The sequence below is a fragment of the Tupaia chinensis genome, unplaced genomic scaffold (assembly GCF_000334495.1).
Source record: "Tupaia chinensis unplaced genomic scaffold, TupChi_1.0 Scaffold143654_1, whole genome shotgun sequence".
NCBI lineage: Eukaryota > Metazoa > Chordata > Mammalia > Scandentia > Tupaiidae > Tupaia > Tupaia belangeri.
Window position 1 is genome coordinate 431,564 of NW_006203502.1, and position 26,690 is coordinate 458,253.

The window sequence follows — 26,690 nt, forward strand, 5'->3', positions numbered from 1 at the left end:
ATTTATTCATTTATTTTAATTTGACCAGAGGAAGAGACACACAGCTAGAAAGGGGAGGGGGGAGTGAGAAAGCAAGTCACCAGGTCCAGACCTTGAACCATGGTCAGCCATGTGGGAGTGTCCAGCGCCTTAACCACAATGCCACCTGCTGGTTCCAGATAAATAATTCTTTTAAAATATTTTAAATTTGTTTATTTCATTTTATTTATTATTATTTTTTTAATTTGCTATATAGAGCATATACTCTCACCAGAGAGAGACAAAGAGGGAGACACAGAGAGAGAGAGAAAGAGAGAGAGAGAGAAACAGAGAGAAAGAAAACAAGCCATCAGCTCTGGGACTTGAATCATGGTTGGCCATGTGGGAAGCTAGTGCCTTAACCACCATGCTACCTGCTGGCCCCCTAGCAAGCACCTTTTAAAATAAATTGAGTAGTAATGGTGATGATATTGCCTCTTTTCTGATTTAATGAAAATGCTTCATTTCCTTATTAAGAACTCAACTAACAATTCCAAGGGGCTTGAAGGAAAATGTGCAGTGCTTGTTGGGTTAAACACCCCTGTTTACACATGCTTCTACTAAGTAACTCCTTCTCAACCAACAGCTGTCAAAATTTATTGAGGTTGACAATGAATACCAATGCCATACCTTTTATGAGAAGCCTGTGGACACAGAAGTTGCTACTGAGGCTTTGGGGGAAGAATGGAGGGTTTATTGGGGCTAGCAGCTGGTGTGGTGGTGAATGGCACTGGACTCCCACATGGCTGACCACGGTTTGAGTCCTGGACTTGGTGGCTTGCTTTCTCACTTTCCCTTTCTCTTTCTCTCTCTCTCTCTCACTCTGTCCCTCTCTGACCAAATTAAAAATAAATAAATAAATAATTCTTAAAAAAAAAAAGAAAGGTTTATGAAGTCTGAGTTGGTAATCAAATGACAAGGTTTCCCCATGAAGCACGGTGTCTTGACCCATAGTGTGTCTACCTGATACTGAACAAGGGATATTCTTGTTATAGATGAAGAATAACTGGAGAAAAAAAAGAAATGCAAACAAGTTTGGGGTTGCATTGTGAATACCAATCTGAGCATTCTTAACTTGGTTATTATGGGGAGAAAAAAAAAGGAGAAAAGAGCTAATTGACACTATGGTTCCTCATCACCTGGAGTTCAAAAAAGCTAGTAGAATCCAAAAACTTTCCAATCTCTAAAGATTATGTCTGTCAAAATATTGTAAGAAAGTCTATAAACAAAGAAGAAACCTAGGACCATAGCACCCAAAACTCACATCTCTGACTCCATTTGTCCTGCCACACAAATGCCAGACTATTGCTCTCAAGAAATGGAGCACTGGGGCTGGCAAGTGGCATCATGGTTAAGGTGCTGAACTTTCAAATGGCTGACCATCCTTGGAGTCCTGGACCTGGCAGCTTGCTTTCTCTCTCTCTCTCTCTCTCTCTCTCTCTCTCTCTCTGTGTGTGTGTGTGTGTGTGTGTGTTACTCTCTGGTGAGTGCATGTGCCCTTCAGCAAAATAATAATAATAATAATAATAATAATGATAAATAAAATTTTTATAAAAAGAAACAGGGGCCAGCAGGTAACATGGTAGTTAAGGGTACTAGACTCCCACATGGCCAACTGTGGTTTGAATCCGGGAGCTGGCAGCTTGCTTTCTCACTCCCCCCCACCCCCACCTCACTCTGCCCCTGTCTGGTCAAATTAAAATAATGTTAAATAAAATAATTCTTTTTTAAAAAAAGTACTAAGAAAAATAAGGAAAAGGCAGAAGAATATGCTAAATTTTTGGCCAAGAGAATGAAAGGATCCAAAGAAAAATACCAAGGAACATATAATGCTTTTTTTTTTAACTTTGTTTGCTTGTTTGTTTATTTAAATTTTGACCAGAGAGGGTCACCTGCCAGCCCCCCAAGATCAGATCTTAAAAAAAAAAAACTCCAACAGGCTTTTAAGAGTCAGACTTATTTTCTTGCATACTTTCTTGTGTAGTCCCCACTATTACTTTTTTTTTTTTTTGGAGAGATTTTCACTGTAGGGCACGTGCGCTCTCCAGACAGACAGAGAGAGACATAGAGACAGAAAGTGAGAAATCACCCCCCCAGGGGGAATGGTCATGCCGCAATCCCTTCTCCTCCATTCTCCTCTCGGGATCTTGGGCTCGCACGCACACGCGCCCAGCGTGAGTTTTAAGCCACCGGGTCCGGGACACGAACCGCGGTTGACTACGTGGGAGTCCAGTGACATAGCCATTACGCTAACTGCTGGTTCCCCCCACTATTACTTTTATTAAGTCATAACAGGTACTTATTCCCAATGAAGAGAGTGAATTTCAGTGTAGGAAGAATATGAGGGAATAATATAGTTTGGGAAATGGAAGGCATAGCCTCTCAGCATAGACTTGTAGACATAATGGACTGGAATGAATATAATCTATGCATAAGAAAATTCAGATAAAATCTCATCCTGATTTCCACTTCTGAGAACCTTTGACAAATACTCAAATGATTTTAATTCTACTCAGAACACCAAGTCCTGATCTTCAAAAAATACTGCCACTATTATGTTTCCTACCCCACACTGTTTAATTTTTACATATGAAAGTCTTAACATGAAAGAATGCTCATGTGGTAATCATTATAAAGTCTCAAACTCAAGACTGAGTAATGATGACAAGTTGTTTTGGCTACCTGCTTTACGACAGAAACCTCTCTCTCTCACTCTGTCCTCTTTCTCTCTCACACATGCCAGTAATAATCTTCTGAGGAAAGTGGCTCCAGCCATTAGAATCTGCATATTTCTTTAGCTTTGCCAGTACATTAGCTCTAATCAAACTGAATTACTATACTCAGAAACCTGTGTCATTTTCTTATTCCCTTCTCTTACTACATTCAATCCTCTAGCAAGTTCTAATATTTGCTGCTATAATGGCATGTTAAATATATTTCTCTCCATTTCAACCATCAATATACTAATTCAATTCACTGTTGTCTGTAAAGAGCAGCCAATCTGAGAAAACATGGTGACCTTTAGAGCATTTGCATATGAAAAATGCTATCTGTCTGTTGTTGGTTATTCTCTTGTTGTTGTGAATATCAGGCTAAAGGAAACCACAGGGGTTTATCAGATTTCACCCCAAAATGATCATAGAAATTACATGGAGTCAGTTGTTTTTGCATATTCAGAAGATTTACATCCTAAAGCAACTGGCTTTGCATTCTATTTCCTCTTCCTCTTTAAAATAATAAACCTGAAGCTGGTTTCTGGTCATGACTTTTTTCATTCAGAGAAGTCAGGCCCACTGGATCCTTGCCTTTTTATACTTGTGCATATTCCTGTGTTTATTTTATGTTTATTTCTATTCCACAGCATCCCCACTCAGAATTTCCATTCAGCCAAGCGGGTCTCAGCAGTTGTCTCTTCCTTGGATACCACAATTTCCTTCTTCTAAAAATCTCTCAGGAGGCCAGCAGTTGGCATAATGGCTATGTCACTGGACTCTCATGTAGTCAACTATGGTTCAAGTCCCAGATCCAGTGGCTTAAACTCACACTGGGCACATGTCCGTGTGTGCCTAAGATCCCTAGAGGAGAATGGAGGAGAAGGGATTATGGCGTGGCTATCTCTCCTGGGGAGGGGTAAGGTGATTTCTTGCTTTCTGTCTCTCTGTCTCTCTCTCTCTGTTTTTCTGGCACTTGCCAACACCCTGTAGCAAAAATCTGTCAAAAAAAAAAAAAAAATCTCTCTCAGGACCAGATGGTATAATGGTTGTAAGGTCTGGGGGAATGGAAGAGAAACATGATGGAAACTATCCCAATGGCAGGAACTTTCTTGTTTTCCGCATCTGGCCCGCCATCACCAGCGGACTTTTCTGCCCTTCAGCATTTGGCCTACCTGCCAAAACTGAACAGAAACAGCGACCTTCATTGGCCAGACAAGAACCTGTGGAAACCACCTATTGGACAATGTCCCTTTAAGAATGAGCAGCACCCACCCTGAGTATGACTCCCTCTGCCTCTGATCAGACCGAGGGACCTCACCTGAAAGCTTTTTGCAGAATGAATTTTGCTGGTTTTATTAAACCCCAAGGCCTGACTCTGGTATTTTCGTCTTTGTTGCCTCTAACTCTGCTACCAATCCCAAATCAAACCTAACATCTGGTGCCAAAACCCCGGAGGGGCTGGATGCCTCTTGGTTAAAGGCCCTCCATCGGATCTCTAATGAGGTCATCCAGCTGGGAAGGTATGCGACCCCACTCCCATTTTTCAGACCTCCAGAGTTTTCCTGTCTGTAGTCATGGCCATGCCAGGAACACTCCCCATCCATTCCAGGTGCTCCAGGGGTACCCTAAGGATCGTCTAGTCTTGGGGATGCCTGGATGACACTTGCCTTCACCCTCCTATCTGTGGAGAGATTTTATCAAAGGGGGACGCCTCTCGGCTCATTCTCTCTACCTGAGGTCTAATCCCTCATTGGGTCTGCTGCCTCCCAACCTGATCCCCAAACACCTTTAGGGTGTGTCCTCTGTATTCAAAACACCACCTGGTCTTCCTGTAGACCATGGCTTGGCCCAAATATTTACTAAACAATGGATCAATCTGGCTGCCTGAGGGCACTTTTGATTTCAATGTCTTGACCAATCTTACCCATTTTTGTCAGAGTAATGTCAAATGGATGGAAGTCCCATATGTTCAGGATTTTTGGAATCCACACTCTTGACCCCACCTCTGTACTACTTGCTCTCCCTCACAGATTTTGCTTGCTAACGCCAGTGAGGGCTGAAAATCCACTCCTAGCCTTTCCAAGGAAACTTCTGAACTCCCTGAATCCTCTGTTCTCCTGGAATCTCTCTCCTCTTCACCAAGACCGCCTCCTAACCCCCGATTAAACTTTCCCAAACTATCTGCCCACCCACCTCCCTACCCTGAGAATCCTTCTCCCCCTCCCCCCATGGCCAACAGTCCCTCTGTCTTCCCCCATTTCTGGCTGTACACACTCAAATGACCCATCCCCATCCCAAGTCATGGCTCCCCTATGGGAAGTGGCTGGAGCTGAGGGAGTCATTTGAGTCCATATTCCTTTTTCCCTTGCGGATCTGTCCACCATGAGAAGTGCTTTGGCTCCCTCTCTGCCAACCCCACCCAATTTATCAAGGCATTCCGATATCTTACACAGGCCTATACTATAACCTCACCTGGCATGACGTCTGTGTAATTATGACATCCACCATGATGGCGGATGAGCGTGACTGGGTACAGAAGGCAGAAGAGAGTATGCTGACAGGGCCCACATGGCGGACGCCACCGCAGCGATATGTACTGAGGCAATCCCTGCAGTTAATCCTGGCTGTAGATATCAGGAAGGTGAACCTGGCCACTGGCGATGCGACTACATGTTGCGAATGCCTTAGAGCAGAGATGAAACAAACAGCCCAGAAAGTAGTAAATTATGACAAATTGTGAGAAGTCACCCAGGGTCGAGAAAAAAAAATCCAGCCATGTGTTTGCGCCACCTCACTGAGGCTATGCAACTCCATACCCGACTCTACCCAGAAAATCCTGTTGGGGCAGTAGTTCTGGCCACCCATTTTATCACCCAGTCAGCCCCTAATATCAGGAAAAAACTTAAAAAGGCTGAACAAGGCTCTCAAACCCCCATACAAAACCTGGTGAATACAGCAATTAAAGTTTTCAATTCCTGAGAGGAGGACGCTGAGGTAGGCCATCACAAACAGGCCAAACAGATGGCTGCCATGCAAGCCCAAGCCCTGGTGGCTGCCCTGTGGCCAGCATCTCAAAAGGGGGTTCCTAAGTGCAGTCTTCCCCTGGGAAACTACTTCAAATGTGGCAAGACAGGCCACTGGGCCCGTGAATGCCCGGATCCCAGGTCGCCCACTAAACCTTGCCCAGGGTGTGGCAAAATGGATCCCTGGGGCTCTTGACTGCCCCAAAAGAGGGAGATGAGATCCACTCCCAAAGCCTCCATGCTGAGAGGAAATCAACCACCCCGATTTCAACCTGTCCATGATGGGATTGGCTGAGGATTATCATACTCGACTATCCCAAACTCTCCCCGAGCCCAGGGTCCAGCTCCAGGTAGCAGGTAAGCCATTCACCTTCCTGGTGGACATGGGGGCTACCTACTCCGTCCTCTTAACATACCTTGGCCCCTTATTACACTCCCAGGTCTCTATTGTGAGTATTGATGGCCAGCCCTCATGTACTCTCTACTGAATCCTTAGCCTGCCGACTCAGAAAAATGTACTTAACCCACTCTTTTCTTGTCATTCCCACATGCCCCACACCCCTCCCAGACCATTAACGTCCTTCCAAAGTTACACGTCACCCTTAAATTTAACTCCTCCCTCTTTCTTGGCCTCCTCTGCCAAGCTGCCTCTTTCCCCCACTGGACTTAATTCCCCTCCCCCACCCATTGCTCCAGACCAGGTCAACCCCATAGTCCCAACTCTTAGAGAAACCCTCTTCTTTCCCTCATGGCAGAAGCCTATGTCATCTTTACCATACTCCTATAATTACCTATTCCTGGCCCTCCCCATAATGCTGGCCCTAGTTCTCTCTGTTGGACTGGCTGCAGTGGCCCCACAGAAATGAGTGTTCTGGAAAAGGCTTTTTACTAGCAGTGTTATACCTCCTACCTGTGGGAATTACGGTAAGTCTAAAATGTCTGGACTGGCTAACCAGGGCTGCCTCCTCCCCATGCAGTTAGCCACGCCCAGCCTCCTCCTCCTTCTCATGGCCTTTGGAATGGACTCCACCTTGACAGTTACGGGTGGGAATTCCAGGTATAACACACATGGGGTAATCAAGGTATTATCAATAAGACTTCTTGGGAGAAGACACCTTCATGGCTCCTGAGAACTAGTGATTACAGGGGAATAAGAGAAATGAAGATTTTCCACTGATAATTCAGCTGCCACCTCACAAACTTGAGTGGTAGGAAGCCTTTCAAGCCTCTTGTCTCTCTCTGTCTCTCTCTACTTCAGGAAACCCACCCACCCCTCACCACAATCCTTTCTCCTTCACTCTCCTCTCAGGATTTTGGGCACACATACACACACATCCAGAGTGAGTTTTAAGCACCAGGTCAGGACTCGAACCTCGGTGGACTATGTCAGAGTCCAGTGATGCAACTGCTACACCATCTGCTGGTCCCATTTTCCCACATTTTAAATCTCCCTATTAATGATCCTATTGGCTATTTTATGTTTAAAGTATCTAAAATCGTAAGCCTTAGTAAAGGCATAATTGAACTTTAAATAGTTTAAGGAATATATATCAGAATTAATAATTAAGTTGGGAATCAGCAGTTACGTAATGGCTATGTCGCTAGACTCCCATGTAGTCGACCTTGGTTCGCGTCCTGGACCCGATGGCTTAAAACTCACGCCAGGTGCGTGTGCGTGCGTGCCCAAGATCCCAGGAGGAGAATGGAGGAGAAGGGATTGCGGTGTGGCCATCCCCCCTGGGGGGTGATTTCTCGCTTTCTGTCTCTATGTCTCTCTCTCTCTCTCTGTCTGGTGAGCGCACGCGCCCTATAGCAAAAACCTCTCTCAAAAAAAAAAAAAAGAATTAATAATTAAGTTTAAATACTCAAGAAAAAAAATTGGTTATTGTTCAAGGGGAGTTGGTGATACCAAAAAGTGAAAGAAGACTCTAGTAAAGCACTGCACAGGGGTGCACTATAGGGTAAACTTACATGTGAGAAAGGGTCAGGGAGACAGTGACCCCCAAGACACTCGCAGCTTCAACCTGGTGCTCCTCACTCTGCTATACTTAGTTTGCCTTTTGTAGCTCACCCCCAAACAAGCCGAGGCTTTTAAATAAATTCAAAAGGTCTACACCTGGTGTAGGAACGTGTTTGCCCCAGAGTTCCCCAATCATCAGTCTGTCTTAACCAAAGCAAGCTGGGTCAGGGAGTTTGAAGAATTTTGGCTTATTATACACATTGGCACTCCATTGACTTTTTTTTTGTTTGTTTGTCTTCTTAACAAAAAGTTTATTATGAAAATGTACATGACCTGGTTTTTACATCATAGTAAAAATGGGCCTGTTGACAAGGGGACATGTTTTTTTCTGCCGAACAGCCATTATTTATACTCGTTCCAAGGCTTCTAAAATGATGATACTATTTCCTTGTATTACCACCATTCCAATATTGTTCTGTTACCCACTAGTTGCCATCTCCACACATTCATCTATCACAAGATTCATAAATGGATCAGATCCCCGCAATATTCCTTGGACATGTCTGCCACCATTTAATTTTAATGATAACTTCTTGTCCATAAATTTTTTCAGTTCAGGAGGGTAAGCTTTGCTCATGGTACCAACTCAGCGGGCTCAGAGATGCCTTTCCTGTTGCCTTTTCACGTTGGTAGAATTAACATAAAGCAGAGTAATCTTAGAGAGTAACACAAACTTACTAAAGCAATCTGTACATGTTTCTTCTGTGCAACCAAAAAGAAACTAAACAATACTATTATCATTTTCTAAGTACTTATTATTCTTTCGCCAAATATTTACTAGAGAACCAACTATGTGCGAGTCATTGTGGTAAATGCTACAGACTGAACTGAACAAAAAGGCAAGAAGCTGCCCCTGCTTTCATAAATTTTAATGTAGAAACAATGAAGAAAATTAAAATGCTACCACACATTTAATGCATATATATCAAATTGCTTTCACACAACATATACAATTAAAGTCCTACATTTGGGGGCTGGCCCTGTAGCCTGGTGGTTAAGGGAATGGAATTCTACATGGCCTACTATGGTCTGAATCCTAGCCCAGAGGCTTGAAAGACATGCCAGATGTGTATGAGTGCTCAAAATATTTTTTAAAAAATTATTTTATGTGTTATTATTATTTTAAGTTTGTTGTAGGGCATGTGTGCTCATCAGAGAGAGACAGAGAGGAAATTAAAATAATAAATTAGGGCTGGCAGGTGGCATGGTGGTTAAGGGTGTGGGCGTCCCAGACCTGGTGGCTTGTTTTCTCACTTTCCCTCTTTCTCTTTTTCTCACTCTGTCTCTCTCTGATCAAATTAAAATAAATAAATGAATAAATAAAATTGTAAAAAGTGATTAAGGGATCAGCAGATGATGCAATGGTTATGTTGTTGGATCCCATGTAGTTGACCATGGTTTGAGTCCTGGACCCAGCAACTTAAAACTCATGCCAGACACGTGTGCATGTGTTCCCAAGAGCCCAAGAAGAGAATGGAGGAGAAAGGATTGCTGCATGGCTATCCTCCCCGGGGGTGGGGTGGGGCATTTATCACTTCTGTTTCTCTGTCTCTCCGGCACACATGCTCCATAGGAAAAATCTCTCGCTAATATATATATACAATTATTATTATTTTAAGTTTGCTATCGGGCATGTGTGCTCACCAGAGAGAGAGAAAAAGTGAGAAAGCAAGCCATCAGTCAAACCACAAGTGCCCAAAACTTAACAGGAGGGAGAAATGAAGAAGGGATTGTGACATGACCACACCCCATTGAGAGGTGCTTTCTCCCTTTCTGTTTCCCTAGGTTGACCATATGTGCCCTCTGGCAATTAGAAAGAATCCTCTATTTTCATTTAACATAATATTGTAAACTCTCGTATCTTCCCTTTCTTGGTAAATGCATGGTTATAAGACAGCTACTCCACATGTAGCACCATATCCACATTCCAGAAAAAAAGAGGAAAGGGCCAAAAGTATACATGCCCATTGTGCCTGTCCCACCCCATCCCCACTTTAGAAAACTGAGAAACCCAATCTAAGAACTTTTGCTTCATTGATAAGGAAGATAGAATATGTAGAGTTTGGAAGTTTTTATTATTATTTTTTTTATTCCTTGTTTTACTTGTTTTTCTTTTGTTACGCTGGGTAGCTGATCTTATTTCTTCAGTAAGATCAGGCTTTTCATAGCAATAATGGAGGAGGTAATGGATATTGGGTTAGCTGCACATATGACTAATATTTTAAATATTCTTGAAGGACTTTCAATTTTGTGGGAAGTTAAAATACCACTTAAATGAAAAATTGTTTACATATATATGTACTTGTGTATTTATATGTATCTATATGCACATATATGTATTACGTAAAACCAGTTAGTGCAAAAGATAAATTGTACCATTTGCCATATTAATAAGGTTCCAGGTTAGTAGGTCTTTGACAGATATTTGCCAAGGGAAAAAAAAAATCACATACTGAAAAAATAAGGCACTTCAGGAACAAACACCAAGGCACCTAAACACAACTTTTACTTATTTTATTTTGCCATAGAGTGAGCAAGCTCACAGAGAAAGTCGGAGAGACAGAGATGGAGAGGGAGAAGCATGCTGCAATTTCTTCATTTCTCCATCCTTTTCAGGATTTGGGCCATATATGTGCCAGAGAGTGCTTTTCAAGCCCTCAGGGCATGAGGGACTCAAATTGTGCTGTCAATTATGTGGTGATACCACCCCTTCACTACAAGGCCACAGGCTGGCCCCAAACATGGCTTTTAGATGTCACATTTTATCCTTCTCCAAAGGAGACCTTTCTTGGAGGACAGAAATGAGAAATGAGTCAGGATTTCCCCTGGCCCAGATGATAAGGTCAGAGCTTACAGGGCCTGCTCTTCACCTGTCATGGGAGGTCAAGAGGGCTGAGCGGTATTGTGTCCCCACATATGACTGTAAGTGACATATAGTCACAGACACAGTCACCTGAAATCTGTGCTGCACAGTCATACACTCACCACTGGACACGAAGTAACTCCCTTAGAAACAAACACCGCCCAACACACATACACACACACAATGCTGCATACAATCGCAATCCTCACGGGGACAGAATCACAGCCACACAGCTTTAACCTACACACAAAGAGGAACACATGGTCACACAACCACACCTACACACTCCAGGGCCATATAATCACACACACACACACACACACACCCTCAAACACAGCGTCGCACACGGTGGCACCCACATATGAATGCTGCCCATATCCGCACACAGGGTGTCACAGCAGTCGCGATCACACACACACACACACAAACACACACACACAATTTCACAATCGCCCCTCGCCAGTCCGTCGGGCTGCAACAGACCCCATGCTCATCTCAGTCCCCGCCCCAGGACACGTCAGCCTGCAGTCACCGCCCCAAGCCGTTGGAGCCCAGCCCCCGGGTCCAGGGCCGCTCTCCTCGGAGCCGCTCGCCGGGTCGGGAGCAGTCGCCGGCTCCGCGCCCTCTGGGGCAGTTTGGTTCGGATCCGCGCAGCTGCAAAGATGGCGTCCGGCTGGAGCCCCGCGGAAGGGGTCGCTCGGGATCCCTGAACAGCGCCTCGGGGTCTCCTGGGGGTTCTGGCCGAGCCCTGCAGGGTGGCTCCCCCACGAAGGGAGCCCAGGGTTTCAGAGCTGACCGTAACCCCCTTGGCTCACCTCTGCCCTCTCCCAGAGATCAACCCCGGTAGAGGGTTTGAGTCCTGAGACTGCCTCCTCCCGGCTCTGCCCCCGCCAGGCAGTCCCACAAACTCCGGCGGAGGAAGGAAAGTTCTAGCGAAAAACAGACTCGAACCACTGAACCTTCTGGGAAGTGTAATCCATAGTCAAAAAAAAAAAAAAAAAAAAAGAAGACGGGCCAGGAAAGGTGGATTCGTTCCGGCGTTGAACCCGAGCCTGGCGAGGCTAGGAGACATCGGGCGGTAGCCGGCCGCAGGAGTGCGCAGGCGCAGACCCTGGCTCGCCATCGTCGTCTTTGTCTGCTGGTGAGTTTGGTTTCGGCTCTGTGCGCCCTGGGTTTGGGGGCCCCCATCCAGGCTGAGAACTCTGTAAGGGGGGTATCCCTATCCCAACGCTGCGACAGGGCTGGGGGACCTGGAGGGGAGGAATGGCCTCTTGTGACGTGCGATGCTGAGAACTCGTGTGGATGGGGGCAGGGAACAAAAGGAAGCAGGTGGGTGACCCAGGGTCTAAGTGGGTTTGTGAGGCTGTAGTGTTAGTGAGAAACTGCTTCCAGGTATGTGAGGATGGCTGGGTAGCTTTGGGAAGTAGTAACCTCAAAGCTTCACTTTTCTCATTTCCGAAATAGTGATGAGAATATATTTTTCTGGGACAAAGGAGGCAAAAGACGAACGAATTGAACTGATTGGTTTTATAAGTGATTTTTTAGGTAAAATCAGACCCATTGTGAGGGAGAAGAAAAATCAGCATTATTTTAATTTGATTATTATTATTTTTAAAGAGTATAGATTTCTATACTAGGTGTCCAAACTAACAGTAGGTATCGACTTTTCTTAATACTTTGGAAGAAACTTTGGTGAGGCTGCTTTGGGAACTGCTGATCTAAAGAATAGCTTAAAGAGGTAGTATCCACTAGTGTAGACAGCAGAGCTGGGAAGCTAATTGTCCTGCCTTTGGCAAAGAGAGGTCAAGAAACCTATTTAAGGGGCCAGCACATGGCAGGAGGTTAAGGTGCTGGACTCCCACGTGGCTGACCGCAGTCTGCAACCCAGGGCCTTGAAAATCAAGCCTGGAGTCTATGCCTGTGTAGAAGGAAGTCCGGTCTGGCCATTCCCTCTGGGTAGCGATTTCTTACTTTCCCTGTATGTCACTTTCTCTAGCAAAGCATGCGCCCTATAGCAAAAACCTATAAATAAAATTTTTTTTAAAAAGAAGAAACCCATTTAAGACTCCCTAGTTTGTCAGTGAGCATGACAGTCTGACTCGTAATTACTACTTTGACCAGGTTTTCTCAGGGCCAAATGGCCTTTGCAAATGCAACAACATACTTTCTTACTTATAAAATGAAAAAATAAAGTACCAGGATACAAAAATTCATAAGTAGAAATAATAGTTTTGTTATATATATAAAAAATAAACAGTAAAAGTTATAAGGATTTAATGTTTTGCTTATCCTATAACTATTGGTGTGCCTGAGTTTCTGGCTTTGATCATCACCTTTAAGTACTCTAAGCAACAACATTCCACTACTATGGCTTCATTTGACACAGTTGACTAATAAATATCCACTTTTTTTTTCCTTTTTTCTGAGAGATTTTTGCTATAGGGCATGTGTGCTTGCTAGAAAGACAGAGACAGACAGAGATAGAAAGTGAGAAATCACCCCCCCCCCCAGGGGGGATGGCCACGCCGCAATCCCTTCTCCTCCATTCTCCTCTCTGGATCTTGGGCACGCATGCACATGCGCCCAGTGTGAGTTTAAGCCACCGGGTCCGGGATTCAAACCACGGTCGACTACATGGAGTCCAGCGACATAGCCATTATGCTAACTGCTAGTCCCTCCCCTTCTAGTAGCGGATGGTCCTGAGCTCCTGATCCATATATCCAAGTACCTAATGGCTAACTTCACTTGGAGGTTGCACAGGCACTTCAAACTCTGTCTAAAATGTAATACTGGTAGGTCCTTCTTCTTGCAATCTGCCTTCATCTATTTCCCTTTCTGTACTACCTTTTTCAGCAAGTCATAGTGCCGTCCATGAGGTTCTAGGCTCTCATATCTGAATAAGAGAAGAGCCTCTGAGTAAGTTTGATGCATTCTTTTGTCATATCCCATTACAAACTGAAAATCAAGGTTTCGTCACTAATCATAAATGATAAATATAAATGTTTGCTGAGTCAATGAAGAAGTATGTAATTACATAGTACACTTTTCATAACTAATTCCTCCAAGAATAACAATTTCTCCAAGGTAAAAATATTGGGCCTGTAAAATTTTGAAAAGTTCTGACCTACGGATACTAGCAGAATAATTTCCTATATATTTTGTCCCTTATCACTCAGCACTAATGACTCCCACTTATGAGAAAATTATTGTTTCGGAGAAAATGATATTCAAGAATGTGACTTCATTGGGAACCAGCAGTTAGCGTAATGGCTATGTCGCTGGACTCCCACGTAGTCGACTGCGGTTCACGTCCCGGACCCGGTGGCTTAAAACTCACGCCGGGCGCGTGTGCGTGCGTGCCCAAGATCCCGAGAGGAGAATGGAGGAGAAGGGATTGCGGCGTGACCATCCCCCCTGGGGGGTGATTTCTCGCTTTCTGTCTCTATGTCTCTCTCTGTCTGTCTGGCGAGCGCACGCGCCCTACAGTGAAAATCTCTCAAAAAAAAAAAAAAAAAAGAATGTGACTTCATTCAGAAGCAAAGCCGTAAGTGACACCTGCCCAAAGGAATCTATACAGTTGTGATTCTGGAGAATTCTGGCAACTCAAGTCTCACAGTTGCTCAGTATAACCTAAATTTTTAAAGTAAAGTACCTTCTGTTTCCCATTTCTGAAATGTGCGAGCTTTTAAATGGTATAATGGGTTTGGCCCGAGAAGCAAAGTACAAATAGCTCTTTTTCCATTTGTTCATATGTACACATAAGCCAGAGTCATTGTCCCTTTGTTCTTTTTCATAGGCCAGCTTCCTATGCATCCCCAGGAGCTGCACTTTCCTTACCCTTCAGTGTGTCAAAGTTCTAAGAACATAGCCTGAATTCTAGGCTATTGCTCTGACCCAACTGTACATCCAAGTACTTTGTCACTTTTCTATTTACAAGCTTAAAGTCACCATTTGAAAGAAAGAGCAATAATGAATGAGGAAGAAATATAAAGAAGGCTTTCTTTAGGAAAGTGAGAACCTGGCAGGAATTAATGAGATAAGGACTCATTACAGTTATTCAATGAGAGCTGGTAACCTCTGAAATTTTTAGATATTTAAAAAATTTTTTCTCTAGTCTTTTGGAATGATTGTGCTGTGATTTCTTTTTCTTTTCTCTCTCTTTTTTTTTCTGAGAGATTTTTTTGCCACAGGGCATATGTGCTTGCTGGAGAGACAGAAAGTGAGAAATTTTCCCCCGCCCCTCCCCAGAGAGGATGGCCATGCCAAAATCCCTTGTCCATTCTCCTCTCAGGACTTTGGGCATACATGCACATATATACCTGGTGTGAGTTGCAAGCTGCCAGGATGTGAACTTCAGTCTGCTATGTGGGAGTTCTACACCATAACCACTATGCCACCTGCTGGTCCTGGGAATTCCTTAGATAGCTAAATGACATTTCCAGAGACTCTTCCTGAATTTATGCTTTCTTTTTCTCAGATTCTAAAGGACTGTTGGTCTCTCTAACTTCTATTATGGATGTTAACCTCTCTACCTCATTTGCAGCCTCAATTTTATTTTTACTACTTCGTTTTCATGTTTGTTTTTTCTCACTAACATTTTCTTTCTTTTTTAAGACAGATTTTTTTGTAATAGGGCACTTGCACTTGCCGGAAAGAGAGAGACAGAGAGACAGAAGGCGAGAAATCACACACACACACACACACACACACCCCATAGGGGGATGGCCATACTGCAATCCCTTCTCCTTCATTCTCCTCTTGGGATTTTGGGCAGTCATACATACATGTCTGTCGTGAGCTTTTTACTTTTCCCATTATATCTCACTTTGTTAAGCATCCAACCCTTCTTAGATCTGTAACCCTTAAAAAAAACTAGTATATAGAATTTTTTATTTAGAATTTAACTTTTTTAGCTGTAGTAGTATAGATGGTAGGATGCCATTGCATGATGCTGGACTCATGAGAAGGCCCAGGGTTTGAATCCTGGGTCAACCTGCACACACTGGGTGTACCTGTGATCCTGGCTAGCTGGAAAGGTGAACTTAAAGAAGGATCATAACATAGTAAAATCCTGTTAGGGGTCTTGGCTTTTCTCTCTCTGAAGAAATAATAAGGGGCTGGCAGGCGGTGTGGTGGTTACAGGCATTGGATTCCCACATGCCCAACCACGATTCAAGTCCTAGACCTGGCAGGTTGCTTTCCCACTTTCCCTTTCTCTGTTTCTGTCTGGTCAAATTAAAAAATAGTGGGACCAGCAGTTGGCATAATGGTTACGTCACTGGACTCCCATGTAGTCAACCGTAGTTCAAGTCCCAGACACAGTGGCTTAAATTCACGCCAGGTGCTTGTGCATGCATGCCTAAAATCCCAAGAGGAGAATGGAGAAGGGATTACGGTGTGGCCATCCCTCTGGGGGGTGATTTCTCACTTTCTCTCTGTCTCTGTCTTTCTGGGGAGTGCACGTGCCCTAAAGCAAAAACTAATCCAAAAAAATTTTTTAAAATACTAATAATAATAACAAATGCAATTAAAGAAATAAATAATTTTTTTAAAATGAAATAAACGTAAAAATGGTTTCTGTTTTATGATTTCTTTTCTTTTCTTTTTTTTTTTTAAAGAATTATTTTAGGGACCAGCAGTTGGAGTAATGGCTATGTCGCTGGATTCCCATGTAATCGACCACAGTTAGTTCTGGACCCCGTGGCTTAAATTCATGCCAGGTGTATGTGCACCCAAGATCCCGAGAGGAGAATGGAGGAGAAGGAATTGCAGTGTGGCCATCCCCCTGAGGGATGATTTCTTGCTTTCTATCTCTTTATCTCTGTCTTCCTGGCAAGCGCACATACCCTATAGAAAAAACCTCTCAAAAAAAAAGAAAAGAAAAGAAAAGGATTATTTAATTAATTAATTTATTTATTTTTAAAATTATTTATTTAATTTTATTTATTCATTCATCCATTTTAATTTGACCAGAGGGAGAAAGAGTGAGAGAGAAAGTGAGAAAGCAAGCCACCAGGTCCAGGACTTGAACCACAGTCAGCCATGTGGGAGTGTCTAGTGCCTTAACCACCATGCCGCCTGCTGGTTCCTATTTTTTATTTTTCACTTGAGTTTTGCCAGACAAAGACAAAGAGAGAGAGAGAGAGAGATACAGCATAAGCCTCCAGGTTTAGTACTCAAACCATGGTTGACCATGTGGGAATTCCAGTACCTTAACCACCACACCACCTGCTGGCCCTATTTTATCATTTCTTGCTCCTATTATAAAACACCTCGGAGTAGAAAAACATTAGTTCCTGTTGTCTTCCCTCCAACTATTGTAGTTCAATAACATCCTTACCTACTTTTTTTTTTCTTTTTTTGGAGAAGTTTTTGCTATAGGGCGCATGTGCTCGCCAGACAGACAGAGAGAGACAGAGAGACAGAAAGCGAGAAATCACCCCCCAGGGGGGATGGCCACGCCACAGTCCCTTCTCCTCCATTCTCCTCTTGGGATCTTGGGCACACACGCACATACGCCTGGCATGAGTTTAAGCCACCGGGTCCAGGACTCGAACCGCGGTCGACTACATGGGAGTCCAGCGACATAGCCATTACGCTAACTGCTGGTCCTGCCCTATCTACTTTTTAACAATATTGCAGGCTTGGAAATTAGTACTGACTTCCTATTTGTTTACTTCCCTGTTACTTTTAGGGATAAATAATGGTATTATTTTTTTAATGTGATACATAGACTTGATAGAAAATCAAAACTATAAGGTATGTCTCATTCCTGAAACTTATTTCTCTAGTTCTCTTCCCCAAAAGCAACCACTAGTAGTGTCTTATTTATGTTTCTGAATGTTTTTATGAGTATACAAGAAGGTTTTCAGATAGAATAGTGACATGATTTGAATATAAGAAGATTTGAATGTACTATGTTGAAAATTTCTGTAAAGAAGTAAAGGCGAGGGGACCAGCAGTTAGCGTAATGGCTATGTCGCTGGACTCCCATGTAGTCGACTATGGTTCACGGCCCGGATCTGGTGGCTTAAAACTCACACCGGGCGCATGTGCATGTGTGCCCAAGATCCCTAGAGGAAACTGGAGGAGAATGGATTACGGTGTGGCCATCCCTCTGGGGGGTGATTTCTCACTTTCTCTCTGTCTCTCTCTGTCTGTCTGGCGAGCACATGCGCCCTATAGCAAAAACTTCTCCAAAAAAAGAAAAAAAAGAAGAAGTAAAGGCGAGGGGACCAGCAGTTAGCGTAATGGCTATGTCGCTGGACTCCCATGTAGTCGACTATGGTTCACGGCCCGGATCTGGTGGCTTAAAACTCACACCGGGCGCATGTGCATGTGTGCCCAAGATCCCTAGAGGAAACTGGAGGAGAATGGATTACGGTGTGGCCATCCCTCTGGGGGGTGATTTCTCACTTTCTCTCTGTCTCTCTCTGTCTGTCTGGCGAGCACATGCGCCCTATAGCAAAAACTTCTCCAAAAAAAGAAAAAAAAGAAGAAGTAAAGGCGAGGGGACCAGCAGTTAGCGTAATGGCTATGTCGCTGGACTCCCATGTAGTCGACTATGGTTCACGGCCCGGATCTGGTGGCTTAAAACTCACACCGGGCGCATGTGCATGTGTGCCCAAGATCCCTAGAGGAAACTGGAGGAGAATGGATTACGGTGTGGCCATCCCTCTGGGGGGTGATTTCTCACTTTCTCTCTGTCTCTCTCTGTCTGTCTGGCGAGCACATGCGCCCTATAGCAAAAACTTCTCCAAAAAAAGAAAAAAAAGAAGAAGTAAAGGCGAGGGGACCAGCAGTTAGCGTAATGGCTATGTCGCTGGACTCCCATGTAGTCGACTATGGTTCACGGCCCGGATCTGGTGGCTTAAAACTCACACCGGGCGCATGTGCATGTGTGCCCAAGATCCCTAGAGGAAACTGGAGGAGAATGGATTACGGTGTGGCCATCCCTCTGGGGGGTGATTTCTCACTTTCTCTCTGTCTCTCTCTGTCTGTCTGGCGAGCACATGCGCCCTATAGCAAAAACTTCTCCAAAAAAAGAAAAAAAAGAAGAAGTAAAGGCGAGGGGACCAGCAGTTAGCGTAATGGCTATGTCGCTGGACTCCCATGTAGTCGACTATGGTTCACGGCCCGGATCTGGTGGCTTAAAACTCACACCGGGCGCATGTGCATGTGTGCCCAAGATCCCTAGAGGAAACTGGAGGAGAATGGATTACGGTGTGGCCATCCCTCTGGGGGGTGATTTCTCACTTTCTCTCTGTCTCTCTCTGTCTGTCTGGCGAGCACATGCGCCCTATAGCAAAAACTTCTCCAAAAAAAGAAAAAAAAGAAGAAGTAAAGGCGAGGGGACCAGCAGTTAGCGTAATGGCTATGTCGCTGGACTCCCATGTAGTCGACTATGGTTCACGGCCCGGATCTGGTGGCTTAAAACTCACACCGGGCGCATGTGCATGTGTGCCCAAGATCCCTAGAGGAAACTGGAGGAGAATGGATTACGGTGTGGCCATCCCTCTGGGGGGTGATTTCTCACTTTCTCTCTGTCTCTCTCTGTCTGTCTGGCGAGCACATGCGCCCTATAGCAAAAACCTCTTCAAAAAAAAAAAAAAAGAAAAAAAAGAAGAAGTAAAGGCGAGAATAGCAAGATCTGTGAAGACCCTATAAATGATCCAGGCAAGGGCAAGCAGGTGGTGTGGTGGTTAAGGTGCCAGATTCCCACATGGCCAAGTATGGTTCGAGTTCCAGACCTGGTAGCTTGCTTTCTCACATAACCTCTCTCTCTTTCTCTGTTTTGAGCCCACATGCCCTATAGCAAATTTAAAAATAATAATTAAATTAAATTTAAAAATTCTTTTTAAAAAACATAATCCAGGCAAGAATCGATTGGGCTTAGGTCTTGGTGGTTCGAGTGTCATGAGAAATAGCTAGATGCTGGGCATATTTTGAAGATAAAGCTAACATGATATTGAAGATATATAATGAGTGTGTGATCTGAGAAAGAGAAGTATTTCTTGAGCAACTGTGGGAATGAGGTAGGTATTTAAAGCCATGAGAAGAATTTGGGAGAAGTTAAGTTGGGAGTTAGAGCAAGAGCCTGACTTGACAGGGTAAATTCAATCCCTATTAGATATCCTAGTGGAGATGTTGAAAGTCAGATATATGTATCAGTTGTGGAGGAAAGAGGTCCAGGCTAGTGATTAACATTTGTTAGGCTTCTCAGATATATGATATATAATGCATTAAGATAGGACTAAGAAATGTACTAATCATGGTAAAGTTTAAATGTTCCAATTTAAGAAATGTAGGAATTGCTTTCTTAGTCACATAACAGCCACTTAGTGAGTAGTCCAGGTGTGCATGGTAGCTGGTTTTTGTTGTCCTTTAAGGATCCAGGTTACTTTCAGGGTGCCTCTTTATTACCTAACTGTGATTGGCACTGGATAAACAATGCACCCTGATTCCAGCCAAATAGAAGGAAGAATTGCTACTCCAGGACAAGGAGTCAGCCAACTTCTTCTGTGAAGTGTGGTAAATATTTTAGGCTTTGTAGGGCATAGAATCTCTTTAGTAGCAGCTCAGGGTGGATGTAGGGTGCGGGGCAGACATGCTTCATTCTTTTCTCCTTCATTCTTCCTCCTTTCAGGATTTTGGGCACCTATGTTCAGGTGCCTGGCATGTTTTTCAGGCCTCTGAGTATTGGACTCAAACTGTGGTTGACCATGTGAGATCCAGTTGCCCCAACCATCTTGCCACTGTGATATTTTCAAATAATATTTTTTTCTTTTATTCCTTTGTAATTTTTTTCTCTAAGAATCATCTAATGAACTTTATTTTTCTATTTGTAATACATTATACTCTTTTTTCATCTTTACTAATTTTCTTTTTTTACTTTTGCGTTTTCAATTATTTCAAGTGCTTTGTATATTCTTACTATTTTTAAATAATGTAAACATTTACTAAAAACCTTTTTCTTCAAACATTTTTTCAAATATGATCCATAAATTGTCAGATACGGTTGATCCTTCAACAATGCAGGAGTTAGGGGTGCCAACCTCCCACAGTTTAAAATCTATATGTCACTTTTTAATTCCCCAAAACTTAACTATTAATAGTCTACTGACTAGAACCCTTATTGATAATATAAGCAGTCAGTTAACATATTTTGTATGCTACATATATTGTATATTGTATTTTTTATTTCATTTCTTTATACATTCAGTTACCTTTTTTAGCTTACAAAGTGAATATTTCATTATGTGAACACTTCTCCCTAGTCCAGTTGATTAAACTATAAAATATCTTCAACAGATAATACCACATTTCTTTGTTCCATTAATGCTTTGCCTCTCTATTTTTCTTCTAAATGTCCTTCCTCAGGCCCTGCTCTTCCACACACACATTGTATCTGGTATTTACATCCATTTACTGTGTTTCTATATCCTTTAGTCAATCAGTTTCAGTCAGAGTGCGAACACTCGGTATATATTAAGTGGGGACATACAACGTCTTTCCTTCATAGCCTGGCTTGCTTCACTCAGCAGTTAATCTTAGATATTCTTCCACTTTCTGTCAAAAACCAGGGTTTTGTTGGTTTTTATGACTGAATAGTATTCCATAGAGTATATGTGCCACAGTTTTTCAATCCATTCATCAGTTCGTGGGCATTTGGGTTGGTTCCATGTCTTAGCAATTGTGAATAGTGCTGCAATAAATATTGATGTGCAAGCACTTTTCCGATGAAGAATTCTTCTGTCCTTTGGGTACATGTATATTGTATTCTTAACAATAAAATAAGCTAGCAAAATAAAATGTTATTAGCAAATCATAAAGAAGAGAAAATACATTTACAATACAGTATTTTATCAATGTTTATGTTTACAAGGTGAATCATGTCAGTACCTACATCAATATGGTCTTATCTGATGTAAATACTGTAGATGTTATTATACATGACACTAGATATCAAAAATGAAAGGATAATATAAACAATTTATATTTACTTAAAGGTATACCAATTTATGCATTAAAAATAAAGAAGCAGCAATATGATTGCTTTATTGTAGCCTCAGATAATTGATAACAGTTGCTTCAGGTAGCTTAGCCTGTGAATAAATCATTGTTAAAACTTTATGGTAGATGGCCAGCAGGTAGCATGGTAGTTAGAATGGCTGGATTCCCACATACCCAACTGTGGTTTGAGTCCTGGACTTGATGGCTTGAAACTGATGCCGGGCGTGTGTGTTTGTGTGTGCGCTTATGAACAAAATCCCCAGAGGAGAATGAAAGAGAAAGGATTGTGGCATGGCCATCTCCCCTGGGAGATGATTTCTCACTTTCTCTTTCACTGTCTCTGTCTCTCTGGTGAGCTCATACACCCTCTGGCTAAAAAAAAGAAAAAAGAACCTCTATAAAAAACAAAACCTTATATTGTGTTATTCAAGGTTTACAGTAATGCACAAAACAGGATGGAAAATACATGAGAACCATGAGAGATCACATCCTTCTTTTTCTTTTTTTTTTCCCTAGGCGTTAATTACTACGTCTTTACAGCATAAAAATGTGATTTTCTCAGCATGAATATGCTCTGTATCAGCCCAAAGATAATACCGCATACATTACCATCAGCAGATAATTTTCCATTTTTGTTAAATATTTTGCTTCTTCTTTTTTTATTTTACCCTTGATTCTCTCCCTCCCAGCGAGCCCCCATTGTCCACCCTCCTCCCACAGTCTCTAGTATCTATAATTGCTCTCCGTGCCTTTATACATTACCTTCTAATCTTTCAGTTTCTGTCACAAAGTGCAGACATTTGGTGTATATTAAGTTGGACAGTGTTTTTCCTTCTTAGTCTGGCTTATTTCACTCAGCATTAAATCTTTCATATTCATCTACTTTCTACCAAATTCCAGGGTTTCATTGTTTTTTTTTATGACTGAGTAATAGTCTGTAGTGTATATGAGCCACATGTTTTCAATCCATTATTTTGTTCTGGGACATTTGGGTTGATTCCATGTTTTAGCAACTGTGAATAATGCTGCAACAAACATGGTGATTGGCCATGTGGGAGTCCAGCATCTTAACTACCATGCCACCTGCCAGCCCCTCTACAATTTAACATTCTCTTTGGACAAAGGGTTTGTTCAGACCAGGAGATTTTGAAATTTACAAGTGTAAGGTTTTAATTTTTGAAATATATATATATATGTGTGTGTGTGTGTGTGTATCATATTTGTGTATATGATTTTTTTGGTCAATATTTTGTCCTTTCTACATTGTAGAATAGGACATTATTATATGAGGTAATTCTGAGAATGTTGAACATTTAGTTTAATATCTATTTTCAAGATAGAAAAATCGGGACCAGCAGTTAGCGTAATGGCTATGTCGCTGGACTCCCACGTAGTCGACCGCGGTTCGAGTCCCGGACCCGGTGGCTTAAACTCACGCCAGGCGTGTGTGCGTGCGTGCCCAAGATCCCGAGAGGAGAATGGAGGAGAAGGGATTGTGGCATGACCATCCCCTCTGGGGGGGTGATTTCTTGCTTTCTATCTCTCTCTCTGTCTGTCTGGTGAGTGCACACGCCCTATACCAAAAATCCTCTCCAAAAAAAAAAAAAAAAAGAGAAAAATCAACTGATAGGGACCAGCAGGTTGCATGGCTATTTTCAAGATAGAAAATAAACTTGCATGGTGGTTAAGCACTAGACTCCCACATGGTTGACCACTGCTCAAATCTTGGACCTGGTGGCTTGCTTTCTCACTTTCCCTCTCTCTCTCTGTCTGTTTCTGGTCAGATTTAAAAAATAATAATAATGAATTAAATTAATAAAATAAATAAATCTTAAGGGGGGAAAAAAACTGATAGGGACCAGAAGGTGGCATGGTGGTTAGGGTGCTGTACTCCCCCACATGGCCAACCGCAATTCAAGGCCCAGACCTAGTAGCTTGCTATCTCACTTTCTCTCTCTCTCTCTCTCTTTCATGAGCACCCTATAGCAAATTAAAATAATAGTAATAAAACTAAATTTTAAAAATCTTTTTAAGAAACAAACTGATGAGCATTATAATTAGAATATATACATTTTATATTTTCTAAAAAGTATATTTTAGGGAACAGCAGGTGGCGTGGTGGTTAAGGCACTAGACACTCCCACATAGCTCACCATGGTTCGAGTTCCAGACCTGGCAGCTAGCTTTCTCGCTTTTCCCTCTCTCTTTCTGTGTCTCTTTCTGGTCAAATTAAAATAAATGAATGAATAAATAAAATTAAATAATTATTTTTTTAAAAGTATATTTTATTATCCTTTCATTTTTTTATTTCATAGATTGAGATAGGTTGTCATCTCTGTTATCTGTGTCTTTGCATTGAGAATTTCTCCAGTATATATACTGATAATTTCCTATTTGTATTCTGTACTTATTTTCTAGTATTTCTGATACATATTGTTATAGAGACATATCTTGTATATAATAGAGTATAGTAGGGTTTTGCTGTATGAGTATTTGTTAAGCTAAGACATGCTCAAAATCATGTTAAATATAGATTGTTTGGTCCCCACCTTGAGATTTTTCTGATCCAGTAGAGATAGAGTTATAACTGAGAATCTGCTGTATGAGCCTATCATAGTCCTTTTGTTTTAATAGTTATGTTTACTCTAATTGTATTTATTGATATGATCTATATGGTTTATATTTGTTTTCCTATTTAAAGCTGTATATTTTTAAAATTCTGTCTTGGATCTTTAGGATTTTTTAGGTTTTTTTTTTTTTTTTTCAATTTTGAGTATATGTCTCTTGAAAATTGGAAAGTTTTTTTCTTCTTCTCTTGTTTTCTTTGTATTCCTAACTTTTTAAGTCTTGATCCTTGATTTCTTTAGGCAGTATCTATATTTTTGTTTCCTACTACAGGTAATAGGGATAATAAATTTTCTGTCTCTTTCTTTTCTCTGCCACCATTGGTAATTGTGATTATTACTCCAGCTTTATACAGTACTGGTTTCACTCTTCTCTAGTCTTCCTTCATATATATGAAGTTCTTTGCACCTTTGCCCTTTTTAAAAATAATTATTTGTTTACTTTAATTCCATTTGTTGTTATTATTTTTTAATCTGACCAGAGAGAGAAAGAGAGAAAGGGAAAGTGAGAAAGCAAGCCACTAGGTCCAGGACTTGAACCACGGTCGGCCATGTGGGAGTCCAGCACCCTTAACGACCATGCCACCTGCCAGCCACACACCTTTGCCTTTGATCCATCTATCAAGGTCCCATGCCTCATTTAACGTTAGGTTTCATTTTAATTAAAATGTCTATTACTTCTTCCCCAGTATCTCCAATCTTTGAGCTCCTATTCCATCCACATCTTCCAAGGCAACTTGAATTCAAAGTGTATACTATCTTATCCTTTATTTTTCATCTTGTTGTCCAGGACATACATTGATGCCATATGTCATTGAAAGGAAAGCCAGTATTTTATCCTTGTCTGTAGTCTTCAGTGCAAATGATCATTGATTGCTATAGAGCTATAGTGTGGGTGACTGTACTTGCCAGGACCTGCTTGGCACAATGTGAATTCTGAGTGGGGAGACTGTGGATTAGAGATAAATGTAAGAACAAACATACAAAGACATACAAGTATAGAAAAGTGAGGAGTAGGTGGGCCCAACTTCTCTGATGAAGAAAGTTGCGACCAGGAACTGGACTCAGGTTTATTCTTTTAAAGGGTAGAAAATGGGGAAGGAGGAAATGGAATGCAAAGCCAGTTGCTTTTGGATGCAAATCATCTGACTATGCAAAAACAACTGGTGCCATGTAATTTCTATGATCTTTTTGGGGCAAAATCAATATCAACACACATGACATCCTTTAGCCTGATAGTGCTCTGTGGTATCGGTATGGACAACAACAGGCAGATAGCATTTTTAAATTTTTATTTATTTATTTATTTATTTTTGAGAGGTTTTCGCTATAGGGCACGTGCGCTCGCCAAACAGAGAGAGCCATAGAGACAGAAAGCGAGAAATCACCCCCCGGGGGGATGGTCACGCTGCAATCTCTTCTCCTCCATTCTCCTCTCGGGATCTTGGGCACGCATGCCCCCGCACCCAACCGGCGTGCGTTCTAAGCCACCGGGTCCGGGACGCGAACCATGATCGACTACGTGGGAATCCAGCGACATAACCATTACGCTAACTGCTGGTTCCCAGGCAGATAGCATTTTTTATGCAAGTGCCTTAATAGCCATGCAAATGAAGCTCACAGAAGTGCATTTCTGCATGTGTCTAAAGGTCACCATGTTTGCTCAGATTGGCTGCTCTCCATATGTACTTTTTCAGATTTACTGAGATATACTTTATATAAAATAAGTTACCCCCTTTTAAGTATATTATTTCATCAACTTACTAATAGAATGTAGTCATACAACATCATTAAAATCAAGATTTATAACTATAACCAAAATGACTTTACCACTTTTTATTACCACCAGCAATGTCAGAGAATTAAGGGTTACTTCAGGGTTTAACTTTTTATTTATTTATTCATCTGTTTTAATTTGACCAGAGCGGGATAGAGAGAGAGAGAGGAAAAAAAAAGTGAGAAAGCAAGCCATCAGGTCCGGGATTCAAATCATGATTGGCCATATTGGAGTCCAACACCCTTAACCACCATGCCACCTGCCAGCCCCAGTTGGCAGTCCTTTTAAATTTAACCATTTTAGTAGATGTGTAGTATATCTCATTGGAGTTTTAATATGCATTTTCCTGATTACTAGTTAATAGAAACTTCTTTTTAATTTGGTTATTGGACATTTGTATATCTTATTTTGTAAAACCCAAATTCTAGTCCTTTGTTCATTTTAAACATTAGATTATCTCTTTATTACTAAGTTTAAAAAGTTCATTATGGGGGTTGGCAGGTGGCATGGCACTGGACTCCCACATGGGTGAATACAGTTTGTGTCCTAGGTCTAGTAACTTGCTTCTCACTTTCTCTTTCTCTTTCTCTTTCTCTTTCTCTCTCTCTCTCTCTCTCTCTCCCTCCCTCCCTCCCTCC

General features: G+C 42.1%; 1 protein-coding gene, 1 long non-coding RNA gene and 1 pseudogene across 2 annotated transcripts in view; 1 reads left to right on the forward strand and 2 right to left on the reverse strand.

The window, feature by feature from the left end:
• The window catches only part of LOC106733402 (uncharacterized), a 61,357-nt gene extending 54,618 nt beyond the window's left edge, over window positions 1-6,739 (reverse strand). The window contains exons 1-2 of the long non-coding RNA XR_001369509.1: window positions 6,666-6,739; window positions 5,205-5,415 (exon numbers count right to left, since the gene is read on the reverse strand). This is a non-coding gene — a long non-coding RNA (uncharacterized LOC106733402). The remainder of the gene's footprint in view (window positions 1-5,204; window positions 5,416-6,665) is intronic.
• A 1,382-nt stretch (window positions 6,740-8,121) lies between these two features.
• On the reverse strand, window positions 8,122-8,352 carry LOC114005359 (small nuclear ribonucleoprotein G pseudogene; annotated as a pseudogene).
• A 2,401-nt stretch (window positions 8,353-10,753) lies between these two features.
• The window catches only part of ZNF260 (zinc finger protein 260), a 27,987-nt gene continuing 12,050 nt past the window's right edge, over window positions 10,754-26,690 (forward strand). Inside the window, 1 exon segment of the mRNA XM_027766768.1 lies at window positions 10,754-11,779. The gene's annotated coding sequence lies outside the window, so the exon portion shown is untranslated.